This window comes from Triticum urartu, chromosome 4A (genome assembly GCF_056163025.1).
Source record: "Triticum urartu cultivar PI428250 chromosome 4A, HENAU_Tu73, whole genome shotgun sequence".
In the NCBI taxonomy this organism is placed as follows: domain Eukaryota; kingdom Viridiplantae; phylum Streptophyta; class Magnoliopsida; order Poales; family Poaceae; genus Triticum; species Triticum urartu.
Genome location: NC_141876.1, coordinates 289,947,290 through 289,963,172, shown reverse-complemented (window position 1 = coordinate 289,963,172; position 15,883 = coordinate 289,947,290). Strand labels below are relative to the sequence as shown.

Here is a 15,883-nt window from a genome sequence, read left to right as displayed (position 1 = left end):
TCCCCCTTCTGCAAACCCGCACCTTCTTCGCCGGATCCTGCGCCTGCATCAATCGACCTCGCCGCCATGGCTCCCAAGAAAAAGAGTGGAAGAGCTCCGATGGCGGCGGGGCCTCGGCAGGGCCCAAGCCCGCACTGGGTCCATTGTGGTTAACCGCGAGGGGCTAGACAGGTCCGGCATGGGATCGCCACCGATTCCAATGAGTGGAAGATGATGAAGATCTAGCCCACCTCCCAGTGTCTTGCCGATATGGAGGCCACCGACATCCCTCTTCACCTCCATGCCCTCTTCTCTGGCTTGCTGCCGCCATTCTCTCGGATTTCTTCAATGCTGTGCTTATGCACTACCAGGTCCACACACTGCACCTCGACCCTATGTCCATTGTTCTCCTCCTTGCCTTCATGTTCTTGTGCAAGGCCTTCGTGGGCGTCTCCCCATCTGTGGCCTTGCTCTGCCACTTCTTCTCCCTTCATATGGTTGCTGGTGTGCAGCGCTCTGGGTGTGTGTCGCTCCGAGCGGTGGAGGCGGCTGCAGGCATCGACATTGACACCACGCTCCACCAGGACATGGAGGGATTTCAGAAGCAAAGGTTGGGAACACATGGAGCTTGTCGATCTACGGCTTGAGCGGGTTATGGCCAGGCTTGCTGACTTGAGGAAGGTGGGGGTGATGATGTCAATGGTGGTGAGGAAGTTTGTTCGGTGGCACATCACCCCACTCCAGCGCCACTCCCTCCCAATGTGGGCCTTCATAGGCCCCGAAGACGCCATGAGGCTTCAGAAGCATTCGCTCCCTTCCACCACACTGCACGGGGTGCTTCGCCTCCTGACCGGCGGAGAACCTGCCGCGCTTCCTTCAGGAGGGTCCCCCTTGTACAATTACCTGAACGGGGGAGCCTTCTCTGGGAAGATGCCGCGCTTCGATCGGTGAGGGCTGCTTCGCAAGGACCACATGGGGCCCCGTGACAACCCCTTACTATTGACCCAGGTGTCTGAGGTCCTGACGTGTGTGCCCCCGCGGCAGCTATGGGGGAGCCTCCTGAGCCACGCGTCCCTCAAGGACCTGTCCTCACCCCTCCGAGCGGTGGAGAAGATGCCTCGCATGAGGACATGGCCGCCACACCCATAGCGGGAGGCCACACGCTAGGTTCCGGTGTGCTGCTCTCCGGTCCCCGCACGTCCCGGAGGAGGAAGGAGTCTGATGGCCGCCACAGCCCCGCCCCGAGGGCCCTAAAGAGGTGGAAGTGGATCGCCACAGACGAGTAAGCACCCTGACTTCCTTGATTCTCGTACATCATGTTTCTTTGACTCTTGTTCCCTAGGTTCCCCTCTGACGAAGGAACGAGTGTGCCTCAGGCGCTGCCTCCGGAGGGCGCCGATCCCGTGGTGATCCCGCGCCTCACAAGCTGCGCGGCTGCACGTAAGGAGGCATCCGCCCCCAAGTGGGGGCCACCCCTGGGGGGCCTCGGGCCTGCATCCCCAGCATCCTTCTTCAAGGGCGGCCTCCGGATTGCAGGGGCAGTGCCAAGGGCTCCCCAGCTGATCCTCATCGGCAGCCGGGTGGCTCACACGATGGTGCCATCCTCGGACCCCGCCTCGGACCAGAGGATAGGGTGGTGGTGCCCCATCCCCCGGGCCCCTGCCAAAGACTAGTGAGTCTTCATGTGCCTCCTCTGCTGACTGGGACGCAAAGGAAAGCCCCGGCCAGGCGTTGGAGCTCGCACGTGGGCGCAGCGCCATCCGACACGACCTTCTTTAGGAGGTGGCGAGCGTGCCAGGCCACCTTTGGGTGGAGCTCAGTGACATCGACATGCACTTTCAGGCGGAGCATTTGCGCCTTGCGCGCGAGTGGCGCCAGCTCGAGGTCACCATCAACTTCGGTCGTCCGCAGCACGAGCACGCTCATGCGAACACCGAGGAGTCCCTCGCCATGGTGAGGGAGGCCCGCGATCATGTCCTTGAGGAGGCCCAACCCGCGGACTGTCGGCGCGAGGTGGCCAAGAGGCGCGAGGAGCTTAAAGCTTCAAACGCCACCCTCGAGCGGCAAGTCCAGGCGTGCAAAGCCGCCTCGTAGTGCGGGCCACCTATGGGTGAAGCGAGGCTTTGCATGCTCGAGGACACGCTAACACTGGAGGTGCTAGAGCAAAGCCTAGACCATGAGCAGCTAGAGGTGATGGAACGCCAAGTGGCCGGCGCCGAGGAAGCACTCGTCTGCTGGGATGCGATGATCCACGGGGAGTCCAATGAGAGGGTGGCGGGGGTCCGCAGGCCCCTCGCTGAGGACTACCGCCGGAAGCTGAAGCTTCAGGAGACTCGTTTATGCACGCGACGCGATGAGCTGAAGGACGAGGCTGATAGCCTCAAGAAGAAGCTAGCCGCGGCGGAGCGGCGCGAGAAGGTTGTGGTGGATGCTCATGCCGCGGTCGAGGCCGTGTTGTCTTTTCTCTATAAGTAGGTGGAGGATGTCACTTCCCTCGTAGATAAGGCGTCGATGAGGCAGAGCGAGCCCGGGGACTACATCACACATGCGCCGAGATGTTCTAGGCCCTTGAGCATAGGGCCAACCGGGCCCTGGGCAGTATCTATGATGAGAATGCCTCCAGCGTGCTTGTTGCCAACGACATCGGCTATCTCGGTTTCTTCACCAGGGTCGTGGAACGTCTTGAAGGTGGGACTGAGAAGGTGCGTCAGCTTGTCGAAGAAAAGATCCGCGACCTTCTTGTGCGTGCGGCCTCACGCATATTCAGCCACCTTCTTCGCTTCGATCCTAAATTTGATTTCGAGGCCGTGACAGCCCCCGTGCCTGAGGTGATTCAAAGTGCCCTAGTGGACTGGGTGGGGGATCACATCGACGACCTGATCGTGGAGCTTGCCCCTACCGGTGACGAGGGCCCGCCTATGATCGTCGGGCCCCGCCTTAGACCAGAGGATCGGGTGGTGGAGACCTAGCCCCTGTGCCCCTGCCGGAGACGGGTGAGTCTTCGCGCGCCTCCTCTGCTGACTCAGGGGCGGAGGAAAGCCCCACCCAGGTGTTGGAGCTTGCACGCGGGCGCAACACCATCCGACACGGCCTTCTTCTGGAGGTGGCGAGTGCGCTAGGCCACCTTGGGTGGAGCTTGGCGATGTTGACACGCGCCTTGAGGCGGAGTGTTTGTGCCTGGCGCGCGAGTGGCGCCAGCTTGAGGTCGTCATCTACTTCGGTAGTCTACGGCGCGAGCACTCTCGCACGGAGGCCCAGGAGTCCCTTGCCGCGGTGAGGGAGTCCCATGATCGTGCCCTTCAGGATGCCCGAGCCACAGAATGCCAGTGCGAGGCGGCCGAGAGGTGCGAGAAGGAGCTTCAAGCTTCAAACACCGCCCTCGAGTGGCAAGTCCAGGCGCGCAAAGCCGCCTCGGCAGGTGGGCCGCCTACGGGCGAACTAAGGCACCACATGCTTGAGGACACGCTGATGCTGGAGGCACTGGAGCAAAGCCTGGAGCGCGAGCGGCTGGAGGTGATGGAATTCCAAGTGGCCGCGGCCGAGGATGCCCTCGCCTCCCAGGAGGCGATGATCCAGGGGGAGGCAAATGAGAGGGTGGCGGGGTCCGCAGGGCCCTCGCCGAGGACTACTGCTAGAGGCTGATGCTTTAGGAGACTCATTTCTGCACGCGGCATGGCGAGTTGAAGGGCGAGGCTGATGGCCTCAAGAAGCTAGTCGCGGCGGAGCGGCATGAGTAGGCTGTGATGGATGCTCAAGCCGTGGTCGAGGCCGAGCTGTCTTTTCTCTATATGCAGGTGGAGGATGTCACTTCCCTGGTAGAGAAGGCTTCGTACGAGGCGGAGCGAGCCCGGGGACTGCAACACACATGCTCCGAGACGTTCCAGGGCCTTTAGCATAGGGCCAACCGGCCCTGGGCAGCATCTGTGACGAGAACGTCTCCGGCCCACTTGGTGGCGACAATGCCGGCTATCTTGATTTCTTCATCAGGGTCATGGAACGTCTTGTAGGTGTGGCGGAGAACGTGCGCCAGATTGTCGAAGAGAAGAGCCGCAACCTTCTTGTGCATGCAGCCTCGCGTGTGTTCATCCACCTTCTTCACTTAGATCCTGACTTTGGCTTCAAGGCCGTGACAGCCACGTGCTTGAGGTGATTCAAGGGGCCCTAGCAGACTGGGTGGAGGATCACGTGGACGACCTGATCGCAGAGCTTGCCCCTGCTGGTGATGAGGGCCTGCCTATGATCGAGGAGCGTGGGGCTGGCGACGACGAAGGCAGCAGTAGCGACGGCGATGGCGCGTCTCCCTAAGCTACCTTTCCCCTATTTTCCTATTAAGACTTTGAATGTGACCCTGCGGGGATGTGAAAGCACTTTCAAAAGAACTTCTTGATGATGTATTGAGTATCATTGTACTCCCTTATGCCGCCTTCTCTTTGCTTTTCGCGCGCCCACACCCCCTGAGCAGGGGTGGATCGTTATCGTTATGCCGGGCCACGGTGCCCAGCCAAGGTTAGGAGGCGGATTCTTCTGGAGACCTCAAGCCGCGTGTACCCATAGGCTCGCTCGAGAGCATCGCCCGAGGACTCGGACGCCAAGGTCTTGGCGAGGTGTGCGCAGGCGGGCTGGCGGCTGTTGTGGCCTAGGCCCTCAGGTCATCTTCAGCTCCGTTGGGCTGACCCAAGCATGCACACCGTGCCCATCCCATCTCGTGGGGTGCGAGAGAGAGAGAGGCTGTCAGCCACCATGCATCCTTAATAGCAATGATACATACGGGTCGGTTCCCCTTCTTTCACTACGATCAAGCACCGTAAGATCAAACCCATCACAAAGCACCTCTTCACATGGCAAGGAAAATCGATCTAGTCGACCTAACTAAACCAAAGATTCGAAGAAGAAATACGAGGCTATAAGTAATCATGCATATAAGAGATCAAAAGACTCAAATAACTTTGATGGATAAAAACATAGATCTGATCATAAACTCAAAGTTCATCGGACCCCAACAAACACACCGCAAAAAAAAAGAGTTACATCAAATAGATCTCCAAGAGACCATTGTATTGAGAATTAAAAGTGAGAGAGGAAGCCATCTAGCTATTAACTATAGACCCTGTTTCGGAGCATCCTATGGTCATCCCCATGGACCTACCATCATCTCACCAAGTGCCAAGAGGACCTATGACACGAGCACGAGCAAGAGCTCTCGAGACCGAGGTGACTTCCTTCCTTAGTGATATCACATATGATCCACTCGAGACATGGCTACTACCTAAGTCCGGAATGTTGTGCATGATTAGGTACCAAGAGGACCCTCCCGAAGATGCACGTGAAGATAGACAAGTCCTCAAGTTCACGGATGCAGAGAACCAACAGAAGGAGTCAAGAACAGCTCCCAGGACCCGGACATCCGACCATGACCCCGGACGCCCGGCCCCTAGAGTATCACCCATAGCATCCGCCCAACCGCCAAGCACCTATAGGCTCCGGACATCCAGCCCCAGCCCGAACATCCGACCAAGGTCGGAAATCCGGTCGAAGCCCGAAAATCGAGACACCTCCTGTCCCAAAAGCAACGAGGCCAACCCCTCCAGCCCGGACATCTGCCCCCAGCCCAGACCTCCGGCCCCGTGGGAAGGCCCGAACATCTATCTACGCACAGTAAAGGGCCGAGGCCCGTGCACCCCTTCGCCCACCTAGACTATGTATACTCCTCATCCACCCTCTCTCTAGGGTTAGCAATGTGATAGCTCATATTAGAGATAGAGCTTTGCTCATCCACTTGATTACTTCTCCATTGGAGTCCACGACCTCTTTAGAGAAGATCCCCCAAGCGGATTCAAGACACCTCAAGGGAAGACCCCCTCAAGGCCTCCTCACGAAGATGAACTAGTTACCTCTTGTATCGTCCTTTGTTGGATTTGGATCATGTATCTCCTTGTGTTTCGAGGATCTAGCATATGTGTGACCGAATCTTGTTGGTTTTAGTGATTCTCTCATGTTTCCCCTTGTGTTTTCCCCTCATGTTCTTCGTGTTTATCACAGGATCCACTCCTTTTGTGAAAGATCGGGCATTTAGGGTTTCACCCTACATTATCTTGGTACCATGAGCCATGTTGATCGCGATTTCGGAGCCTCCCCTCTTTGTTTTCTAGCCTTGTTTTGTTGGTGCCAAATTCAAAAATTGACCACAAAAGTAGCCCCCCAATTTTTTTTGTGATTTGTTGGTGCGATGGAGTTTTGTTGGATTTGATCCACGGATTTCGTGTGTTGCAAGCAGATCTAGCTTTCCCCATCTTTTCCCCAATTTCCATCCACAAAATCTCTCGAATTTTGGCCCAGAATTTTGAATTCCCCTCGAGTTCATCAAGTTCATCCACGGATCCCGACCCCAGACATCCGGCCCGACCCCCGGACATACGGCCATCAAGCCCGGACATCCGGCCCTGGACAACATCACTTCCATCCACCGGCCCGTTTCTTGCCTAACTTTCATCAAATTTTGCTCCGGTGCCCACGTACACTTTCGCATACCACCATCCCTTCCACATACCACCACCGCTTGATGCAACCACCATCACTTACCCGCTACCAACTCCGACAATGTTGACATGTTTTGCTTTTATAATTTAAGTTGCGGTTCCCATGTCCTATTGTGTTTTGGCTATTTAGGTACGGTTCGACATCAACATCACCACCGCTCATCTTCACCATGGACTCGTCATCGACAACAACCGCTCAACAATTTTGACACCCTCAACCATAAGCAAGGACGACAATCTCAAAGACATCTTGGTCTACACCTTGCCATTACAATGATAACCACCATAGCCCAATTTTGCGTATCTTGCCTATTGGGACTAGCCTTTGATTATTGTCGGCTATGATACTTGTGCACATTAGTGGTCATACTTCGCATAGCATACATACCATATCATCTTGGTACATCTCTTGGTATCATCTTTTGTGTCACAAAGTTGTCATCGCATACACAATTGCTATCTTGGTTCATGAAGTTTTGCATGAGAAAAGAGCTCAAAAGTGAAAGAGCCAAACAAGCTTTTAAGCAAAAGGGTAAGATAAGCAAAGAGCTTGTAAGCGCATCATACTACATTAAGATTGTCATACTCGATCAACTTGGATCATATCATTGGAATACCATACGTATAGCATACTTGGGATAGAAGTCATTGCATTTTTGCTTAGTAGGTTGTGCACAAGTTTCGTATCCGCCTATTGTCCAACCGTGCTAGCATCTCTCTAGTGTTGTGCAGCAAGAGCATTTTTGTGGATTCCACATTTTTTCTCATTCCTTGGTTGCACGACCCCATTTTATCTATCCATGTGCGTGTTTCTATGTACCATATCTTGCTAGTAGTCTACTTGTTGCATTTGCAAATTTCCGAATCTTTTCCAACATTATTGAAGCTCACTAACAATTGCATCAAATTTTGTGCCACCATCCTAACCGAGCTACACCATAAGCTTTTACTTGTGTAGGTGTGAGAAACTAATGTGGCTTGAAGCTATGTCGGTATTTCCCCAAAGAGGGAGGGATGATGCATCACAACGATGGTAGGTATTTCCCTCAATGATGAGATCAAGGTTATCGAATCAGTAGGAGAACCAAGTAACAACACATAAGCGGTTCCTGCACACCAATAACAACTAATCGCAACCCAACGTATTAAAGGGGTTATCAATCCCTTTCGGGTAATAGTGCCAGAAATTGGCAAAACGGAAGTGTTGGGGATATTACTACTAAGTATAAACCGGCCATGAGGGGCCGGGTTATGCCCACAATGAGTTAGTCATGTTTGAAGCCCATGAAGACAAGAAGTATGGCGCTTTACGGAGGAGATCTAACATGAAGGCCCAGGGCCCAAAGGCGGATTAGGGCCCGTAGACATAAACTGCCATATGATATGTAACTTATGTTGTAAGGCAAGGAAAGGTAGAAACCGAGCCGGGCACGTTTATGAGCCGGCCTCGGGATTCTGTAAACCGCTGGGCGTCAACCTGTGTATATAAAGGGACGACCTGGTGGAGGTTTAGGGACAACAAAAAATAACTCGAGAGCCAGGGAAAGCGGATTCGCTCCCTGGTCATCGAAACCCTAGCAATTCCATCACAACTGGAGTAGGCATTTACCTTCACCGTAAGGGGCCGAACCAGTATAATTCCTTGCGTCCCTTGTTTCGCTTTAACCCCTTTAAGGTAACCCATCACGATGGCTCCACGACTAAGTCCTTTCACTAGGACATCTGCCGTGACAAAATGACAACAGTTGGCGCCCACCGTGGGGCTATCGCACGATGGTTTCGAATTCTTAGAGGGAAGCTTCGAAGGACTCAAGGGATATGCTGTGGGCCGGATGACCAAGAGTCGTTGCGGCAAGCTCTACATCGACGATGCAGGTTGGGGCCCCGAGGCCGACTCGATTGAGTATGGGTACCTGGTCCCCTTTGGCGGAATATAGGTCTTCATTGGCAAGATCGGTGAAACGGGCCCTGAGCCGGACATCATCGAGACGGCTCAGCGTGCAAGACCTGCCCAAGTTCAGCCTGCCGTAAAGCATGCCTTCATGGGAGTCATCCACGGAGCGGAATCTGAGGATAGATTGGTATCTGGTGGCGAAACCATTGTTTACTCTGATGACGAGTCTTCAACAGGAGAGACCGAGTCGCTTTATCAGCTACATGATGGCCGGATTAGTGGCGGTTCCGATGGCGACAGTATTCTGGACCTCTTTGATCCGCCGAGCCGAGTTGTGATTTTCATTGCTGGTACGCAGTCGGTGCAACATTCTTCTACCGCAGCAGCAATGATTTCCGGTTCAGTAGTTGCAACACCCGCTGGGGCAGGAGGCCCCGCGCCAGCGCCGGTTCAGGTCTTGTTCGATTTATTCGACACTTTGGCAACATTGCTGGCAGCGGAGGTTAATCCGGCAGATCAGGATCAGCATAACACAGAAATTGCAAAGGTGAAGGATCAGATAGCTCAAGCTAAGGTAGATATGGCAGCAGAAGACATCAGGATGGCCGCAGAGTGGGCCGAGTTAGAGGCACGTGCTTATCGTCTTATGCTGGATCAGAGCGCATCAAACGATGTCATGAGAAGAAGGTACCGGTCTCACCTGCCTCCGGTTTACGAGGGAAGGAATCTCTTTAATACGCCAGGGGCAGGAACCAGTAACCAGCCAGTGGTAAACCGGGTGGAGGCGCCTGGAACGGGGGCGCCGGTTCAGCCACGCACGATGGATCCGCCTCGTCAGAACAATGTCCTGTCACAGCACGTCTCAACGCCTCCGGGTCATTACTCTAACCCGTTGGATAACGTCATTGCCGCCGCTTCACGATTGGCAGCTCTCTTGATCAAAGGCGAGTCTCCAGTAGCAGTTGAAACATGACGGGCTAGAGAGCTCCTTCAGACAGCTTTGACCCAACAGCAGGCTTATTCGTACAGTCATGAGAGGATTCATTCCACCCCCCGCCCAAGTCGGAGCTACAACAGGCATATTGATGAACCGACTGTGTCAAGCAGTGCACGAAACCATAACCCCCCGCGAGGGCATAACCCGGCGAGCGGCGTTGCTAATGCCCAGGATGTGGTGGATCACGGTAGAGCACATCGAGAAGCCGAGTTAGCAGCGCAATACGCGGCCCGTCAGCTTACTCCGGTTCGTCCAACCACTTCGGTGGAACTAGGTGTGGTTTTCAGTTCTTTGGGGGTGCCGTGTCTCACCCCGGCCTTACACAACGTGTGGTTGCCCAAGGATTTCAAGGGCCCTCGTAAGGTGCCCAATTACATAGATGATTTACTCCCCAAATCATGGGTCGAGAGCTATAAGATGGTGATGGAGATGCTAGATGTGGATGATGTGGCATGTGTTAAGTACTTCACCATGATGCTGGAAGGAACTAATCGTACCTGGCTAAAAAGTTTACCAGCTAACTCCATTGGATCATGGGCTGAGTTAAAAAGCCGGTTTATCCAGAATTTCAAAGACACGTGTAAGCAGCCCATGTCAATTGTGGACCTAGACGCCTGTGTTCAAGAGAAAGGGGAGTCTACAACTCATTGGGTGAAACGAGTATCAGCTATTCTACATTCATCAGACCGCATCAATGCTGATACGACAATCTTGACATTCGAAGGCAATTGTCGGTTTACGCCTTTGAAGCTGAAGTTGGGAAGACTCAAGCTTGACTGCAATGACATGGCAACGCTTATGGCAGCTCTGGTTAAGTATGCCGACTCGAATAGTACCAAGGACCTTGAGTCTGATGATGAAAGGCCGAGGAAGGGAAAGAAGAATGGCAGTGCCAAGGGGCAGCAGCATAACCCAACAGGTAATGGGAACAACGGTAAGTGCAAGGCGGATAGCAGTTTGGATTTTTTGGCGAACACCAACACCCAGGATAATGGTCAGCGCCGTAAGGGTAAAATGCCCCAGCGGGGTGGAGGATCAGGTCCTAATCTTGAGCGCTTGTTAAACCAGCCTTGCCCAAAGCACGGGTCGAAAGAAAGTCCAGCTACGCACTGTTGGAAAGATTGCTTTATTATGCGGGAATTTAAATATTCGAATCTTTTCCAATACGACCATGGACCGCCCGGCGGTTCAGGAGGCGGTTCTCATGGGCCAGGTTATGGTGGTGGCAGCTCCGGTTCAGGATTTCAAGGCAACCAAACCGGACATGGCAATCAAGGCAGTCAGGGCAACCAGGGCGGTTATAATCATCAGGGGAGTCAGCAACAACAACAATCGGGTTATAAGAGTAATCCAAAGTAGTTAAATAGTGGGCAGTACCATGTCTTCACCACTAGCTTATGTAAGCGCAATCAGAAGCTTCATAAAAGGGCAGTAAACTCTGTTGAACCGGCGGTGCCCCATTACTTGCGCTGGTCTGAACAACCCATTTTGTGGAGTCGAGAGGATCATCCACCCCGGGTTGATAATCCGGGTCATCTGGCCTTAGTGGTGGCACCTCAGGTTGGGGGATATAAGTTCACCAAGGTACTCATGGATTGAGGGAGTAGTATCAATATCCTTTACTATGAAACCTTCCGTCGCATGGGGTTGCCAGATAAAAATCTTAAACCATCGAACACCGTTTTTCATGGTGTGGTGCCTGGTAAATCGGCATACCCAGTTGGTAAGATAGCTCTAGAGGTGACTTTTGGAGATGATCATGATTCAAGATCAGAAACATTGACTTTTGAAGTGGTAAAAATCAAGAGCCCATATCATGCCCTGTTTGGACGGCCGGCTTATGCTAAGTTCATGGCAAGGCCCTGTTATGTTTATCTGCAGCTTAAGATGCTGGGTCATAAGGGGACCATCATAGTGCATGGGAGCCGGAAGATTTCTTTGGAATGTGAAGAAGGTGATGCGGCCTATGCTGAGTCGGTTTGTGCAAGAGAGGAGTTGAAGTTCTACAAAGACAATGTTGATCCGGCAGATATGACTTCTCTGAAAAAGCCAACTACAGAGCATGATCTGGCTTTGAAGTTTAAATCGGCCGAGGAGACTAAGTTGGTTGACTTTGTTCGTGGCGATTCATCCAGGCAGTTTAGCATCAGCGCTAACCTCGATCCAAAATAGGAAAGCGCGCTCATCGAGTTCATCCGTGAGAACCGGGACATCTTTGCATGGAAACCATCCGATATGCCAAGTGTACCGAGGGAACTTGCTGAGCACACTCTTAATATAGATCCTTAGTTTAAGCCGGTCAGGCAGTTTCTCCGCCGCTTTAATGAAGAAAGGCGCAAGGCTATTGGTGAGGAGGTAGCCCGGCTTTTGGCAGCAGGGTTTATTGTGGAGGTTTTTCACCCTGAGTGGCTAGCTAATCCGGTGCTGGTACTTAAGAAGAACGACACTTGGCGTCTGTGTGTGGACTACACAGATTTGAACAAGGCTTGTCCAGCTGATCCATTTGCTCTCCCTCGTATTGATCAGATCATTGATGCTATGGTGGGTTGTGACCGTCTGAGTTTTCTGGACGCTTATTCTGGTTATCATCAAATCAAAATGGCATTTAAGGACGAGAAGAAGACAACTTTCATAACTCCCTTTGGAGCCTTCAGCTATATATCTATGCCTTTTGGGCTCAAGAGTGCCCAGGCGACTTATCAACGTTGTGTGCAGAATTGTCTTCATAATCAGATTGGGCGCAATGTTCATGCCTATGTGGATGATATTGTAGTGAAGTCTAGAAAGGAGGGGATGTTAATAGATGACTTGTAGGAAACCTTTGATAATCTCTGGGTCTATAAGATGACGCTTAATCCGGCCAAGTGTGTTTTTGGTGTTCCGGTAGGTAAGCTCTTGGGTTTTCTGGTGTCTAACAAGGGCACTAAAGCTAATCCAGAAAAGATCAAAGCTATTACGTCTTTGGCTAAACCGGCGTGTATTAACGATGTTCTGCGTCTGGCGAGTCGTATTGCAGCATTGAGCCGGTTTATCAGCCCTTTGGGAGAAAAGGCAATCCTTATGTATCAGATGATGAAAAAGACAGACAATTTTGTCTGGAATGATGCTTCTAATGCGGCGTTTGAGGACTTGAAGAAACAGTTAGCCGAACCACCTGTCCTTGTGGCTCCGGTGGATAAAGAGCCACTTCTATTATATGTGGCTGCTAATGCCCGCGCCGTTAGTGTGGCCATTATGGTGGAGCGCAAGGAGGCCGGAAAGGAGTATCCGGTTCAACGACCAGTTTATTATATCAGTGAGGTGCTTATTGAGTCCAAGCAAAGGTACCCACATTGGCAGAAACTGGTGTATGGAGTTTTCATGGCAAGCCGGAAGCTCAAGCAGTATTTCCAGGGTCATCCTATCACTGTGGTCAGTTCTGCCCCCTTGGGGGATATCATCCAAAACAGGAAAGCAATTGGCCAGTGAGGGAGTCCTGGATTAGGGGGTCTTCAGACAGCCGGACTATATCCTTTCGCCGGACTGTTGGACTATTAAGATTCAAGATTGAAGACTTCGTCCCGTGTCCGGATGGGACTCTACTTGGCATGGAAGGCAAGCTAGGCAATACGTATATGTATATCTCCTCCTTTGTAACCGACCTTATGTAACCCTAGCCCCCTCTGGTGTCTATATAAACCGGAGGGTTTTAGTCCGTAGGACAACATACAATCATACCATAGGCTAGCTTCTAGGGTTTAGCCTCTCTGATCTCGTGGTAGATCAACTCTTGTAATACTCATATCATCAAGAACAATCAAGCAAGACGTACGGTTTTACCTCCATCAAGAGGGCCTGAACCTGGGTAAACATCGTGTCCCCTGACACCTGTTACCATCCGCCTTAGACGCACAGTTCGGGACCCCCTACCCGAGATCCACCGGTTTTGACACCGACATTGGTGCTTCCATTGAGAGTTCCACTATGTCGTCACCATAAGTATTGATGGCTCCTTCGATCATCGCTAGCGATGTGGTCCTGGGTGAGGCTTTCCTCCCCGGATAGATCTTCATATTCGGAGACTTTGCACCGCGGGCCAATTCGCTTGGCCATCTGGAGCAGATTGAGAGCTACGCCCCTGGCCATCAGGTCAGATTTGGAAAATTGAACTACACGGCCGACATCCGCGGAGACTTGATCTTCGACGGATTCGGGCCCATGTCGGATGCGCCGTACAGTCTTGACGAGCATGACGTAACTCTGCCGTTGGACAGTGTTCGGGAGATCGCATTCGCAGCTACTCCGTCCATCAATCCGGAGCAAGTCGCGCCATCCGAGAGCGGAGGAATGGACCCCGCCATGGAGACCGCACTCTTAGTGGCGATAGAGCCGGATACTGACTTCACCCCTTACGAGAGCCGTGTCGCCAAACCACTGGATTCATCTCCGAGCCGCTCATATCCGTGCCCGTCAAGTCCAACTGGGCGCCGATCATGGAGTTCACCTCCGCGGACATCTTTCAGCACTCACCCTTTGGGGATGTGCTAAATTCATTAAGGTCTCTCTCCTTGTCAGTAGATTCTTGGCCGAACTATGTTCGGCTAGAATGGGATGCGGACGACGAAGAAATTCGCTGCCCACCCACCACCCACTTAGTAGCCACCGTCGACGACTTAACCGACATGCTCGACTTCGGCTGTGAAGACTTCGATAGTATGGACGACGAGGCCAGAGACGAACAGGATCCACCGCCCTCGGGGCACGGGACCGCCACCTCATCATATGATATATACATGGTGGACACCCCAAAGAAGCCAACGGTGACGAGAAAGCGGAGGATGACCCCTCCAAGAAGCAACGAAAGCACCGACGTCAGCGGCGCCACTCTAAGTCCCGCCACAACAAGAGCAGTGATACTGACACAGGAGATAATAACACTCCGGATAGCGCCGAAGACAACAACAATCCCCTCCAGCATGATGCAGAGCTAGAGGACGAACAAGCTAGCCCCCAGAGCAGGCAGCAGATGGAGAACTGGAGGAGGACAATTACATGCCTCTCTCCGAAGACGAGGCGAGCCTCGACGACGACGACTTTATCATGCCTGAGGACCCCATCGAGCAAGAGAGCTTCAAGCACCGGCTTATGGCCACATCAAGTAGCCTAAAGAAGAAACAACAACAACTTCAAGCTGATCAAGACTTGCTAGCAGATAGATGGACCGAAGTCCTTGCGGGCAAGGAGCATGAACTCGAGCGCTCGTCCAAGAGTTACCCAAAACACAGGTTGCTACCTCACCTCGAGGAGGAAGCATTGAAACCTCATTCACCAGTGTACGATGCGGCTGACCGGCCACTATGCGGCCGAGCCAGAGAGGCGTTTCAGCCTAAAGTTCAGACCGCACCCCGTCGCCACTCAGTCAAAAATACTAAGGCCTGGGGCAACACAGAGGACCTGCGAGACATCTTGGACAGTAAGGCAAAAATCACAAGGTCAATATACGGGACACGAGCACGTGCGCCCACATGGGACGATGATCGTCGCATCGGATACACCAAGAGTAAATCCGACCGGGCCGAATACAGCAGACAAGACTCATACGAACTATGTCGGGATATAGCCCGGCACAGAGGCGCCGCACACCCCCTATGCTTCACTGATGAAGTAATGAATCATGAATTCCCGGAGGGTTTCAAACCCGTAAATATCGAATCATACGACGGCACAACAGATCCCGCTGTATGGATTGAGGATTTCCTCCTTCACATCCACATGGCTCACGGTGACGATCTACATGCCAGCAAGTACCTCCCACTAAAACTCAAAGGGCCAGCTCGGCATTGGCTGAATAGCTTGCTAGCAGATTCCATTGGCAGTTGGGAGGATTTGGAAGATGCATTTCTTGACAACTACCAGGGCACTTATGTGCGGCCACCGGATGCTGATGACTTGAGCCACATAACCCAGCAGCCAGGGGAATCGGCCAGACAATTCTGGACACGGTTCCTGACTAAGAAAAATCAAATTGTAGACTATCCGGATGCAGAAGCCCTAGCGGCATTCAAGCATAACATCCGCGACGAGTGGCTCGCCCGCCACCTCGGCCAGGAGAAGCCAAAATCTATGGCAGCCCTCACAACACTCATGACCCGCTTTTGCGCGGGTGAGGATAGCTGGCTGGCTCGCAACAACAACACATGAAGGAATCCGGATACCACGGATACCAAAGACGTTAATGGTAGGCAGCATCGTAATAGACCAAAGCGCCGCAATAACGGCGATAACACCGAAGATACGAAAGTCAATGCCGGATTCAGAGGCTCTAAATCCGGTCAGCGGAAAAAGCCATTTAAAAGAAATACTCCAGCTCCGTCTAGTCTGGATCGCATACTGGACCGCTCGTGTCAAATCCATGGCACCCCTGACAAGCCAGCCAATCACACCAACAGAGAATGCTGGGTGTTCAAGCAGGCCGACAAGTTAAATGCCGAAAGCAAG

At 52.8% G+C, this 15,883-nt stretch overlaps 1 pseudogene; it reads left to right on the top strand.

Moving 5' to 3' along the window:
- Positions 1–2,085: 2,085 nt before the first annotated feature.
- LOC147975619 (uncharacterized) lies at positions 2,086–2,948 on the top strand (annotated as a pseudogene).
- The last annotated feature ends 12,935 nt before the right edge of the window (positions 2,949–15,883 follow it).